Source organism: Fukomys damarensis, unplaced genomic scaffold (assembly GCF_012274545.1).
Source record: "Fukomys damarensis isolate Sample0158 unplaced genomic scaffold, DMR_v1.0_HiC HiC_scaffold_19, whole genome shotgun sequence".
Lineage (NCBI taxonomy): Eukaryota > Metazoa > Chordata > Mammalia > Rodentia > Bathyergidae > Fukomys > Fukomys damarensis.
Genome location: NW_022900931.1, coordinates 32790544 through 32804726, shown reverse-complemented (window position 1 = coordinate 32804726; position 14183 = coordinate 32790544). Strand labels below are relative to the sequence as shown.

The 14183-nt window shown below is 48.6% G+C and overlaps 2 long non-coding RNA genes across 2 annotated transcripts; one reads left to right on the top strand and one right to left on the bottom strand.

Moving 5' to 3' along the window:
- Positions 1 to 415: 415 nt before the first annotated feature.
- LOC104860213 lies at positions 416 to 6019 on the bottom strand. The gene is made up of 3 exons (XR_779615.2): positions 5904 to 6019; positions 5395 to 5500; positions 416 to 491 (listed from the first exon to the last, which is right to left on the bottom strand). It is a non-coding gene; the product is annotated as an uncharacterized LOC104860213 (long non-coding RNA).
- A 1772-nt stretch (positions 6020 to 7791) lies between these two features.
- LOC104860214 lies at positions 7792 to 12808 on the top strand. The gene is made up of 3 exons (XR_004517948.1): positions 7792 to 9450; positions 11088 to 11272; positions 12107 to 12808. It is a non-coding gene; the product is annotated as an uncharacterized LOC104860214 (long non-coding RNA).
- The last annotated feature ends 1375 nt before the right edge of the window (positions 12809 to 14183 follow it).

The window sequence follows — 14183 nt, the reverse complement described above, 5'->3', positions numbered from 1 at the left end:
GGAGAGAATGCATTCCTCACAGTTGTGGAGGCTGGGAAGGCCAAAATCAAAGTGCTGCTCTGGCAAGGACCTTCTCGCCGTGTCACGCCATGGTGGAGGGAGAGAGAGAGAAAACAGAATTCACCATTTTCCAACAAGCCCACTCCGCAGTTGTGGCACTGGCCATTCGCGGGGACAGAGCCCTCAAGAGGAACGGCCTCCGTGAGTTCCCGCGTCCTGACTCCGTTGCATCCAAGGACTAAGTTTCCAGTGCTTGCCTTTTGCAGGGACACATTCCAGCCGCTGCAACGCCAACTCAGTGGCAGAGCATCCGGGGTCAAAGGCAGAGTGGTGACGCGTGGAGAGAGGAGGTTGGCGAGTCTGGAGATGAGGCAGCTTTGCAGCCCCGTAGGGCTGTGCCTCTGGGAGAAGGGAGCCGGGCCAGGAGGAGGTGGTGGAGGTGTCTGAGCCCTCACAGTACCCAAGATCCCAACTGGACCTACGGACGGGACCTAAAGAAGAAGAAAAACCACAGCGCAGTCGCAGCAACAAGCTATAGAATTTTGTTTCCTTCACATCAGGTAGAAAAAAGTGCAGCAGTCCTTGCTTGGCTTGGGGAGAGAAAAAGGGGTGGGATTGGAATTAGTTTAGCAGAGGGGTAAAGCTAGGGGCAGCCAAGTGTTTGGGTCACTGTGCCCTTCAGCTGGCCCTTCAGTCTGGAACCCTGGGAAGATGCAGGAAAGAAGCTTTGTTTCCTCACTTCCTAACCGACCATGCATCACATAAGAAATTCCCCAAGGGGCTGAGAAGACTCTGCCCCAAGGTTTTGGGCTAAGATCCTCCATTCTTCAGAGAGGCTGGGGAAGCTTTCTGTCCTGGGTACTAAGCCCAGCAAGAAGCCAGCACCATCAAGGCCTGCTGGGGTCACGTGGATGCCCTGGGGTCCAGATGGGGGTGGCTTTGGGGCAGGAGGAGCAGGAAATCTGAACCAAAATTTGCAGGAGAAAGGAAAACCACATTGCATGGTTTTTAACTTGCTCTGTATCTGTGTGGATGTTCACTAGGGGCCACTTCTCAAAAATGTTTTTAAATGGAAAAAATAAAATACTAGATGAAACTAGGTATGGAAGTACAGCGATCGAAATCTAAAACCATAGCATCATACATACCTTGGAGATGCAACAACTCTTAACTAAGATGATGTGAAAATATCTGCTGGCGATAGCATTACAGTCATTGATAACAGTGATGTGATTTATTGGCTACACTTATTATTAAAGAAAACGATAAAAGCAGAGAAAATAATATAAAGGTGAAAAATTCCCATCAAAGCTGAATTCGATCCAGGGATACTTTGGAGATGCTGGGCCTCGTTGAACTGTATAGAGCCATGGGGATTCTGGGGTTTCTGTCTTCCAACAGCAGCTAACATTAATGAACCAATTTAACATTCATTGAACCGATTTAGTCTGGAAGGAGCGTCCTGCCTGTGTGAGGAGGACCTTGACTGTCATGTAATTGTATCATGATAGGCTGAGTAATGTCCCCAGAGTGTCCATGTCCCTCTCCCCACAGGGAACAGGCTACCTTACATGGCAAAAAGGATTTGTAGCTGAAACCAAATTAAGTGTTTTGAGGTTGCTGAGGTTGCTTGGGGTTACCCGGGTGGGCCTGAGGCCATCACAAGAGTCCTTAGAGAAGAGAGACGGGCAGGTCAAAGACTCTCTGTGCCCTCAGCCTCAGGTGCAGTGACCAAAGCCAGAGGTCCAACTGCCTTGGGAAGAGCCCTTGAGCCAAATGGCAGAAGTGGCTTCTAAAACCTGAAAGGGCAGAGAACTGATGTCCTCCCCAGAAGTCCCTAGAAGGGACATAGCCCTGTTGGCATATCATGGTATACTTTTGTCTTCCAGAGCTATAAGTTGATAAATTTGCATTGTTTTGAGCCACTAAATTTGTGCTAATTTGTTACAGCAGCCATAGGAAGCAAATACACTTATGCACTGCACTTTAAAAACTTCATTGTCAACAATAAACTGCAAAACAGTGCAGAATTCTTATACAACCCAGTGACTCCCTATGCATTATATGCAGGCTAAGTGTCACCCAGGCCAAGCACTCAGAAGGCTCCCCGGTGGTCCCTCCCAGTCAGCACCCCATGGGCGCCCAGTTTTCTGACCCCAGATGCATGGATTAGTTTGTGTGTTGTCTGCTTTGGAGGTGCACAGACACAATCTTATCCTAAGTCTCGTGTGTCTGGCTTCTTTCATGCTTCTTTCTGGCTTCTTTTGAGGTCCATCTGTGAGGCTGCCTGTCATTATTGCACATGGAAGTTGGTCCTGTTATTGGTAGAAAGCTCTTGCTATACAAAAAAGTTCAAATAAAGACATCATCTTATATTTTTCCTAATTGTATGGCTTCCCTATAATGACCTGAAGCATTCCCAAAATTCTTTCTCATTCCTATACCTGGAGAGCAGGCCCCTGTTCAGCAAACTGGGGTAAAGTTATGTGGGCTTGAACGTCTCTCTGTCTAGAAATCCCATGCACCAGGCCAGTGTCTGCTCCTGGCTGTGGTGAGGACCATCTTCCCAGCTCCAGCGCTTGAACCTTTCCCGCAAACATCCTCCCCTGTGCGCCAGCCAATCTCAGATCATCTTTTATTTGTGTCTCTCTTTCCCACCAGATGTGCTCTGAGCGCCCTCATCCGCTCTTTTGACCACCTCCTCTCTATTCCTCCTGCCTTCAGAACAAAACTACCACACCTATGGGCTTCCGCCCAAGCCCTACAGGGCCTGGCCTTTCCCTTCCCCTCAGTCTGGACTGCCTGGGGCTGTTTCCTGGGTGACACCTCCTCACACTGGCTGGGTCTTTCCCTCTCCCGCCTTTTCAAGGCTGCTTGTAGAATATCGGTGCTGGCTGAAAAGGAAGATTTTCACTGTAGTTGGCTGGGAGGCCCCACAGGGCAAAGGCCTCCCAGGCATGACACCTCGCTGGCCCTTCCCAACTCCTGGAACCTCAGAATGCATCTGGCCTGGCCTCTGGGCCCAGCGTTGGCTGGAGGGCGGCCATCTTGCCGGTCAGGGAATCCCAAGGCTGTAGTTTCCCATTGTTGAGAGAGGAGCGAGAGCCTGCGGCTCAGGGAGGCTGGCTGAGGAGGCATAGGCATCTCTGCAGGGTCACATGCTAGGCAGGAAGAGGAGGAAGAAGGTTCCAGAAGCTACGCCAGGGCCCGGGCTCTGAGTCTAGGATTACAGATGGGGTTTGTATCTGTTGTCTCCTTTGTTACATCTCCAGTTTGTGTGGATGCCCTACCCCATGGGTCATTAGTCGTTTTTATTTTTCTATATCAAAATAGTATGTGTATTGCTGATAAAACTGACTGGAGGGTGAAGGCTGAGCTCTGCAGTGAAGAGCCCTTGGACGTATTCCTCTCTTTCCTGCTGCTGCATACATCGCCCCTACCTTCAAACCTGCTTCCCCTTACTCTGTAAGTGCAGTATAGTTCTCACACCAGCACCCCACACGCTGGGGAGACTCAAAGGGGGAGCAGCAGGGGGAGCACTTATAAGGTTTATTTAGGGGACCAGGAGTGTGGAACAGAGGGAAGGAAGGAAGTGATTCTGCCTGTGGAAATCCTTTCTCTACTTAAAAAAATCGCCACACACAAAGACCATAAACAGAGCCCCCTGGAAGACTCCTCTGTAGAATTGTTTTGAAAGCTGTTCCCTGCTCCAGGTCAGCAAGAAGGAAAGAAGGGCCAGGGCCATCGGGGTGACACCGCTCCCCTGTGGGGTGGCCACCACCCAGCTCTGCTGTCTTTTTGCTCCAAAAACTTCCTCAGCGCAGGCCTCCTTTTAAAATAATAAACATTTGTTATCCTTGTCCTTGTTAGCTAAGTTTTATAAGGAGGAAAATAAGCTAAACAAAGCAAAGCCGTTATATGCCTGAAAACCTCTCTGTATCGGGCTGGAACGGCAAGGAAGGAAGGGCCTATGATTTATTTCCATAAATGACATAATAAATAACAGATCTCAAGCTCAGCCTATAAATAACATCTGCTTGTGCGAGGTCGGGCTGACCAAGCCCTGTGGGGTTGGACGCAGGAGCCTGGGCCCCTCCTTTGCCGGCTCACCTGTGCCCATTGTTCTCCCGGGGGGATTTCTGGTCTTGCTTTGTACGCCAGATCTTCCCCTCCCTCAGGTTCTGCCCTGGCCGGGGCGGGGACGTCCAGGAAGACACCTGACGAGGCTGGCGGCTTCCTGGCTTCCTTATCTTTGTACGCCAGATCTTCCCCTCCCTCAGGTTCTGCCTCCGGCCACCTCCCCTGGCCGGGGCGGGGACGTCCAGGAAGACACCTGACGAGGCTGGCGGCTTCCTGGCTTCCTTCCTCCCCCTGACTCCCAGGCCCGCGGCCCCACAGATGTTCTCCCCGGGTTTGTTTTGATAGCCTGTTTTAAAAACAGTTCATATCCACCAACTGTTCGCATAATAATATTCCAAGTGGCGAGCAACTGTGATTATTTTCGGTGCTGTTTACCCTGACGAGCATTGCTCAGCTGGGCAGTGTGGGCCGGGAGAATTCCCCTTTCTTGCTCTCCTCACGGAGGCCCGACTGTTTCAGCTTTGTGTGATGCGTGAGCGCTGACTGCGGAGGAGGAGCCGCGGGGTGGGCGTCCCTGGAGTCAGGCGCTCTCCACCGAAACTTCGGCGTGCACACGTGTGTGTAGGGATGTGGGCGAGGCATGCGCACTGCCACAGGAGGCCCGCCACACCCCTGGAGTGCGCAAAACACACCTGTGGCGGACCCTGGTGGCAGCCTGCCCCGCCGTCCCCTGCTCGTCCTCCGCCTTGTCCTCTAGAGCCGACCCTGTCTTTGCAGCGGCCGCTCTGACTGCCCGGTGGCCTCCCGTTCCCTTCCCTTCAGACCTTTCCATGGGCTTCAGCCTGCTGTTATTTACCTGCTCAAAAACTCTTAGCAGCTGATTGGGCGTGGTGGTACATGGCTGCAATCACAACATTCTGGGAGGCTTGAGGCCCGCCTTTGGTTTAGAGAGACCCTGTCTCAAAATAACAAACGCAGAAGAGCTGTGAACGTTGCTCAGGGCAAAGGCAAATAGCAAACAAGCTACCTGCTGAGTGCAGAGTAGAGTATGGCGCCTCAGGTCCCCTGAGCTTGCTGTCCGGCCTGCCTCTGTGCCTAATCTCTCTCTTCAGCACCACCTGGATTCCATCCAGGGTCAGTCCAGTCAAGCTCACAATTCTGGAATGCACCCTTGCTTTCTAGTAGGGCTGCTGCCTGGCCAATTCCAAGGGATGTGACTCACTTCACTGTTTCTGTGACTGTCACCCAGAGTGACCGGGGCCCAGTCTGTGTGACCCCATAGCCGCTGGGCCTTTGCACGTGCCGTTTTCTCACCTGGAAGCACACCCCTCTCTCAGGTCCAGCTGTTGAGGTCTGGATTCCTCAAACATCACTTCATCCATAAATCCTTTTCTGGAGAGGGCAGTTCTGGATCAAGAATCTGTGAAAAAAAGACCTGAAGTGGTCATAATTTTCTTTGTTTATATGTTGGATTTTGCACATAATCTCCTGAGGAATAAAGACCATGAATTGTGTTGCTGCCTATCTGCTGTGTCTGTCACTGGGGTGACACAGAGTGCTAGCCAGCTTTGTGTGACTCTAGCAGGTGTTTGCTATTGTTAGCTTATAAAGAGGAAAGGTTCATTTTGGCTCACAGTTGTAGAGGGTTCGGTCTACGATCTGTGGGCCCATTGCTTTGGGCGAGCACATCACGGCAGGAGCCTGTGGTGGAGCAAAACTGCTTATTTTGAGGGCAGGAAATGAAAAGAGGGGAAAGAAGGAGGGGCTGGGGTCCCGCTGTCCCCTTAAGGGACACAAAGACCCCTGATTGGCCCGTCACTTACGGTTTTCCTCGCCTCCGATACTGTCTCGCTGGAGGCCAAGCCTTTACCACAAGGCTTCTTGGGGGACATTTAAGATCCAAAAGCAGGAAGGACTCAGTTTTTGCTGGGAGAACGAAAGAACCAAGAATTTGTGTGAGGCTTAGGCTGCACATTTCCTCGATGAGCTCTGGGTATCCTGAAATTCAGTACATCTCTCGGTCTCTTGTCATCTTACCGAGTTTGGTGGAGGATTGGGTAGGAGCCTAGAGAAGCTTCCTCACTCTCTAGAGTCAGAGAATGGTGAATCAAGGGATTGTCAGGTATGTGCAAGCTTGCAGGGTGCAGCCTGGTCCAGTGCCTGAGAGTCACTGCCGACAGCCCGAGGCCCGGGATGTGGTCTGTGGGCCAGGGGTAGTGGGAAGTGTGGGTGAGGGCACTTTGGTCCCTGTCCCTGCTTCCACAGAACAGCTGTTTCTGTCTGTTTCACATCTTGAGGGCTGATAAAAGGCATCTACCAAAGATAAAAAGATTTTAAAGTGAAAAACAAAAATCATCGATATAAGCTAAGAAGGTAAACATTCGGGACTATCGGAAATGCCTGTCTAACTCTATCTGGAGGCATCTCAAAGCTCATCCAACAGCTTCCAACGCAGAGCAGTCACCAGGACGCAGAATCCAGGGAGTTGTCTGCAGACCTGGTTTAAGCCCCAACTTTGCCGCGAACAGCACGTCTCACTGAAAAGCCCCAGGTGATGCAGTGACTCCCTGAGAGTGCGGCCTCCTGGGAGGCAGTGTGAGGTGCCGCTCCCCATGAGAGGACAGGGTGCCTGCGCCGGGCAGGGGCCTCGCCCTGTTGATCTTGCTCTCCCAAGCCCCCCAGCTCGCACGTTTCCCTAGTGTGACTCAGCTGGCAGCGTGTGGCCCGCGTTGCCGGGGAGGTGCTGCATGCACATTTATTCTGGGTTTGGATATTTAAAGAGCTGGTGTGCTGTGCCACATTTCGGAAGTGCTTGGGGAGGAAGGGTTTGTGGACTTGGCTTCTCTGGAAACAGTTACAGATGTCCTGTCCTGATCTCCTGGTCCACAAACACTAATTTTCTTCCCTTAAGAATCTGACGTGGGTCCAGCCCATTGTGTCTGCCCTGCTGGCTCCTGGCTGTGCAGCCTGGGAGGAAGCAGGTGGCCCGTGGTGGGACTGAGGTCCAGCTGCGGCCCAGGCCTGTGGGGGGTCCCCGTCCAAGGGCAAGACAAGCTTGGCGGGACTGGGCTGCTGGGGTGGAAGCGAGGCATTGTCTGCTTCTGCTCGGGCGTTGGGGGCAGGAGCTGACCCTCCCCTTGGTGGGGAGAGATGGGGCTCTCTAGGCCCTCAGGGCTCTTGGCACAGTTGGCAGCCACCAGACCCCAGGGACGTGGGCAGTGCAGGCTTCCTGTTCCGGCCTGCTGTTTGCACTGGCTCAGGAAGCTCGGTGGAAAGCTGGAACTTTGTTTCCAAGTGCCTGCGTCATTTTTACTATTTGAATGGCCTGGCTGGGCTGCCTTTAGGGAGGTGGCTCTTTTGTTGCTTTGCTCACTCAGGATATTGTTTGCAGTCGGTTTCCGCACAGACCCAGTCTGCTGTCTTTGTGTCCCTTCCCATCGGGAGAAAGTCTCCGGGGCTGGCCTGGGTGCTCTGAGCATGCGCAGTCTGATTTTTCTCTTACGACGTTTATTGTTCTCAGAAGTCACCATGCCCACATGTTCATGATAGCACATTTGAAAAATATAGGAAATAAAATTAGGTGATGTAGGAGGAAGATTTGTTCCACTGCCTGAGTTAGCATTCTGCTGATGATTGTTCTGTCTCGTTTTCAGTGGGGCTTGCTCTGCACGGATAAAGGAACCTGCCGGTCACACCCAGGTCAGGCCTGTATCCTTGGGTTTTCCCACCCCCGTGGAGGCTCTGTGGGTGCAGCTTTCAGACCTCTGCACCTCTCCTTTAGCCCTGGTGACAACAATGCAATGTCCAAGATGTCAGCCAGTTTTAAGGAGGATAGATGAGATTGTGGGCGACTTTTATTTATTTACTTTTATATCTCTTACACATTTTCTTGCACATTTTTCAGTAACAAACAAGAGCAGAGGCGGAAGAAGGTGGCGTCATAAGTGCAGCCTTGGGCAGCTGGTGGTGGCCTGGTGGGTTGCTTAGGGACAACACGCCTCAGTTTCCTCCTCGCTGAAGTGTGGATAATAATGCTACCGACCTCATTGGTAAATTCTGAGGCTTCGTTGTAGGCCAAGCTCAGTAAATTGTAACCACTGTGGCTTTACATTAACATTATACTCAGAAAAATTCTAAAAGTTCCTGTTATGGGCTGAATTGGTCCCCCCACCTCTTAACATTTATTTGTTGACGTCAGCCCTCAGGACCCAAGAATGTGACCGTGTCAGTCAGCTTCCCGTCACTGTAACAAAATAGCTGAGATAATTTACTTATAAAGGGAAAAGACTTTATTTTAACTTACAGTGTTAGAAGTTCCAGTTCAGTGTGAAGTGGACCATTGCTTTGGGCTTCTGGTGGGTGAACAGCTCAACTCACAGCCAGGGAGCTAAAGAGGAAGAGCCCAGGGTCCCACGGTTCCCTTTAGGGCCGTGCCTCCGGTGACCTAAAGACCTGCCCTAGGCTTCACTTCTTAAGGTTTCCATCACCTCTCAGTGCCACTTTGGGGACCAAGATTTAATATGCAGTCTTTGGGGGAGCAGTCAACATCTGATCTTGAGTAGAGACTGTATTTGAAGCTAGGATCTTTAAAGAGGTAATCCAGCTTAAATGACATCATAAAGGTGTGGTCCTAGTCCACCAGGATGAGTGTCCTTCTAAAAAGAGGTTAGGGCATGAGGAATGTGTGCCCACAGAGGAAGGACCCCATGGAGAGGTGGCCAGAAAGCAGCCACCTCTGAGCCAAGGAGAGAGGCCTTGGGAGAAGCCAAACCTGCCAGCGCCTTAATCTTGTACATTCTGCCTGCAGAACTGTGAGAGAGTAAGTTTTTGTTTATGCCACCAGTATGGGACACTTTATCATGAAAGCCCTGGGAAAGTGATATAGTTTTGACAAGAACAAGAACAGGGGTATCGGTGTGGCTCATGGCTTAGATCTCTGCCCTGAGCTCCTGCAGGAGCACCTGATGCAGCCTGCTCAGCCCTGGAGCTTCCCCACCTTCCCGGGCGCCCAGTGTCAGTATGATGTCCTCAAACTCTGCTGCACTCCACACTTGTGCCTCACCAGCCACCCCCTGCCAGCAATTCTCCCTCAGCTCCATATCAAAGAAGTTTGCTTTTTTTTTGCTTTCTGGAGCCTTGACCAGTACTTTCCCTTATAAGGTACCCTCTTTCTTGAAAGTGCATCTGAGCTTGGATGAAGTGGTTTTCCTGTCTCCAAAGGCCATCAAGAGTTTTGTGCCTGCTCTACCTGGACCACTAATATGATGGTCTCTTAAGTGATCTGTTGAATCCAAGGAAATGTATTCTGTGCTTCCTGGGTCCCAGGCATAGCCAGCCCTCTGTCAAGAGCACAGGAAAAGCAGTTGTTGGGTAAGCATTATATTTTCTCTGCAAACTGCAGGCCAGTTCCTTCTCCTGTGCTAGGTAGATAGCCAGTGCACCTTGTCTGCTAAGTCAGCCCCTCTTCATCCCTATTTTCTCAGGAGACAGCCTTATAAATCTGGCTAATAACTCCCATTTCATTTCCCCAAACTCCATTAGAGGGAAATTATAATGAAGCTCAAATACTTGCCAGGTTATTCATGGGAAAGACCTCTGGCTTTTTAAAAATGCATCTTAGATGGCTGGATTAATCTAGCGGCACATTACAATGCAGCCCTGCTGAAGTTTGCAGGAGTTCCTGGCACCCGGCATTGTGCCCTGTACAATGCTGCCAAGGAGCATGAATTATCTTTACAGGAAGAGGCAGGAATGAATATGTCACACGCAGAGACCCACTGGCAGGGCCTGATGGAAACCCAGACCCTTTGCTCCGTGTCGAGGTTTGCAAGGTTGGAGTCACAATCACACAACTCAGGGGCAGACACCCCGAGCAGGCCCCTCTCAGCAAAGGGCGTGAGGGCAGAGCAGCAGGGAATTTATGTGCCACCCTCTCTAGCCGGCCCTGTGCGCCCGCGGGGTGGGGACAAACACGTACTTAGATGGCCTAATTTATGACAGACACGTTGAGGGAAAATGCTGATGTCGCTCTTTTTCTTACCTCTGGCACGGCAAGTTAATTAAAGTAATATGATTGCTGCTTTGCATTCATTCAAGAGGTTGATTTGTAATGTAAATATATGCATTTTATGGCACACACATCAATTTAAGAGCATTAATAGTGATAATATTTATTACGGAGGGAGCTCCAGTTCCTAGGGAAGGAGTTATACACAGGTTATTCTTGACCCTCTGGAAGACCACCATTATTAAATCCAGTCTGTGGATGGAGAAACTGAGGCTCCCAGTAGTGAGGAAACTCACCTGAGGTCACTCCGCTGACAGGTGGCAGTTATAGGGTGGCGTCTGTGGTAGGGTGATGTGAAATATCTTTGTACACCTTTGGCCAGTTCCCTTGTCTGCCTCCCCGACGCCTCCCCACGGGGCGGGAGAAATGGTGCTACTCCCGGTTACGTGGCGTGAGGAAGCTCTGAAGTACAGCCCAGAGCAAGAAGGGTGCAGGAGCCCTTAGCATGGCGAGGGCAGCACGGACTCTCATGTTCGTGGGCAGTGTGTCGCTTTCTCACACAGATCAGACCCGCTGGAGTCAGTACCTTTGGTGACGGTGAGCTGTGTCTGATCTCACATGCCGCACGCAGGAGAAAATCAGCTGCACTGCAAGTAAAAGGCCAGCTCCCTGTCTCCCCCTCCCATTCCAATCTCTGTTTACCTCTTCCTTCTGAGGAGCAAAGAGCAGCTTAGTGGAGAAGAAAGACCTGGAATTCAGAAGTCCTTACGCACCATGCTCAATGCAGAATGCTTTAAAATATGTGGGCCTTTTTTCTTCCTGACCATAAAATGAAAAATTCTGCAGTGCTTCTCCTAAAAGCTACAATTGGAGTATTTATTTTGGTTGATGGATATTTCAATTACTTCAAGTACTTGGTACTACAAATAAAACTATGACCAACACAATTTTGATAAAAATTCAATTTATCTCTTTTTCTCTCTTATGCATCATGTTTTAGTGTTGTTAGAGGAAAGTGAGCCGGCTCAGCCTTAGAGCGAAGTACTACAGCTGTGTCACAGCTACAACAGTTTGAACACATGAGAATCCGAAAGCCACTGAAAGAGGCGAAGAAAAACCAAGCTTTATGTAGCCGGCTGGCTTAGAGGAGTTTTAAGCACCCTGAATTCTGAGCCCAGAGGTGTGGTAAGAGTGAGTTTATATACAGTGAGGGAAAGGAAGTCGAGAGGAACCTTTTAGGGTAGAGACATGGCTAGAGGCAGGAACCTCTCCAGTTCCAGTTAACATTTTTGAAACCTTAGGTAGAAACACCATGTGCTAACAGTTATATTGTTCGAACAGGACACTTTGATACTTTGGGAGGCGCACACAGATACATTCCTTAGCTAGAACATTTTGACACATTGGGCAGGGTGCAGCACAGTTATGTTTTATGGCAAAAACATGGTAGGAAGGAAAGGGCCAAGGCCTTCCCTGTTGTTCATTATTTCTTTATCAGTGTCATACTCAAGAAATCTTTGGTTCATATAAAGTCATAAAGATATTCTCTATATGTTCTAGGAGATAGTTTTAGGCTATTTAGATCTGCATTCCATTTTGTGTTCATTTTTTACACATGATACAAAGTACAGATCAAAGCTTTTTTTTTCTAGAAAAAGTTTTCAAGTATTCCATTGATTTCTACTGTCAAATTTTAGGAATCTTTTCCTCCTTCCACCAACTAATCAACTTCTTAGGTAAACAGTTTTGGAAAAGCAAATTCAGGCCCAAGTTCTTATTTTTGAGGAGGAAGTAGGAAATTGAATCTCCGTGCAATATGAGTTAAGATAAAGATGGAATTGTCACAGCTGAACCTCTGCTGGGACAGAGACCTCAGGGAGTTGGGGTGGGGCCACAGGTCAGTGTGGGAGAGGATGGCTGGGGTGCGCATTTCCACGTTATCCTTGGGGAAGGTAGGCACAGGATGCCTTTTGCAGAAACTGGAGTCGGGGTCTTGAATCCACTAATCTCGCCCCACAGAAAGGCAGCCACTGCATGATGTAAAAGCGGCAAGAGTCACGGGGGAGCCGTGAGCCCTGCCACTGCCTGTAGCATGAGCACAGCTCTCCACTTTTTCACCTGAAGTCTTTTTTCTTCATATCACACCAGTGGTCACGGCTCCAGTGACCACATCTCTGAGGAGAACTGGACTGGTAAGAACCCTCCTGATGGGATGAGGGACTGAGGGTGCTGTCCCATCTCAGGGAAGTGAGCTCAGGCAGCCCATGTGTTGTACTTGGCATGCGCACTTCTGCTCCTCTCCAGAGACACCACCATGGCCGCACCTCCTGGAAGCTTCTGTCTCCTGTGGGTCTGGTCTCTCTTGTAAACTTCGTGTCCAGGATTTGGTCCTCCCTGTACTAAGTCAGTGTGATGTCTGAGGGTAAAGCCACAGATCTAGCCAGCACCTCAGCCTGGCCTCTGGCCGCAGGTGGGGTGAGGAGTCGCGTGTCTTTGGGGGTGCTTAGCACTTTACTATGAAGGACTCTCCTTAGGAGCAACTGGATGGAAACGCATAGGGCAAGGTATAGGATCGGGAAGGAGTGTGTGCCTTCCATGCCCTCCCTGTGCAGGCCACATCCTCAGCCCCAGCTTCTGTCTAAAAATGTCTGGGCTGGGTTAAGTCTTGAAAAAGATCAATCTGGGGAGAAGTGACACCCTAACAGTGGTGCGTCTCCTGACCAACACCGTGTATTTTTCAGCTTGTCTAGCTTTTCCTTAATTTTTGTCAGCAAACTTTCGTTGTGTCTTACATTATGATTTGGTAGCACCGTTTCTACTTTATATTCCTGATGCTGTTGTAAGTGACATTATTTTTAAAATTTTAATCCCAATTATCGATTACTGGTATAGAGAAATAAACTGGATTTTCTATACTGATGTTACACCCTGTAGATTTGCTGTCTTCACTTACTAGGTGAATGTGTTCATTACAGATGATCGTATTGTCGGCATAGAAGACGGCTTTGCTTCTCACATTGCATATTAAATGTTTTTACTCCTTATTATTTCCTGATTGCCCCAGTGAGAACTTCCAGTACAGTACAATGTTGAGTAAAGGTTGCAAGAGCAGACATCTTTGTCTTATTCCCGATCTTAGGTGAGGGAAAGGATTTAGTCTTTCCACTAATTCTGATCTTAGTTGTAGATTTTCTATAAATGCCTTTTAGTCTGAGAAAGTTCACTTTTATTTCTAATTTCCTGTATGTAAAAAAAAATCAAGAACAAATGTTGTATTTTGTAAAACGCTTTTCTTTTTCTATGGAGATAATCTTTCACTCATTGATTACTCAGAAATGTGTTCTTGTTTTCAGTTATTTGGAGATTTTTCTGTTATTGATCTGTGATTTATTTTCACAATGATCAGAGACCCTTTGTACTTGATCAGAGTCCCTTTCCATGTATTGCCTCGATTGATGGACCAGAGTTATGGACCTTGGAAAGTTCACTGGTTGCACTTGAAAAGGATGTGTGTCCTGTGGTTGGATGGCGTGTTCTCCAGATGCCAGTCATGCCAAGAAGGATGATGCTGTGTCTTGTCTTCTGTGTCCGTGTGGATTTTCAGTCCATTTTCTTTTATCAGTTATTCATTTATAATTATAGATTTGTGTATTTCTTCTTGCAGATCTTTCAGATTTTACGTCCTATATTTGGACATTCTGTTGGTTGATATATAGATATTTAGGACTATATGTTCTCTTGATAAACTGATTCATTTATTATTATGAAATGACATTTTTAATGCTTGAAAATATTGTTTTCTAATCTACTTTATCTGATATTAGTGTATTTTTGATTAGTGGTTATTACAGTATGTTTTCATCTTTTTACTTATCTACTTGCATGTCTTTTTATTAAATTGCATTTCTTTTAAGCAAGATCTTGCTTTTTTTGTCTAGTCTAACAATCTGTGTCTTTTACTTGAAGTCTTAGGTCATTTATATTTAATGTGATTAAAACATACTAGGGTTATGTCTATCATACTACTATTTGTTTCCTATTTGTCCTATCTGTTCCTTGTTCCTTTTCTTTCTGCCTTCTTTTGTATTTATCATAT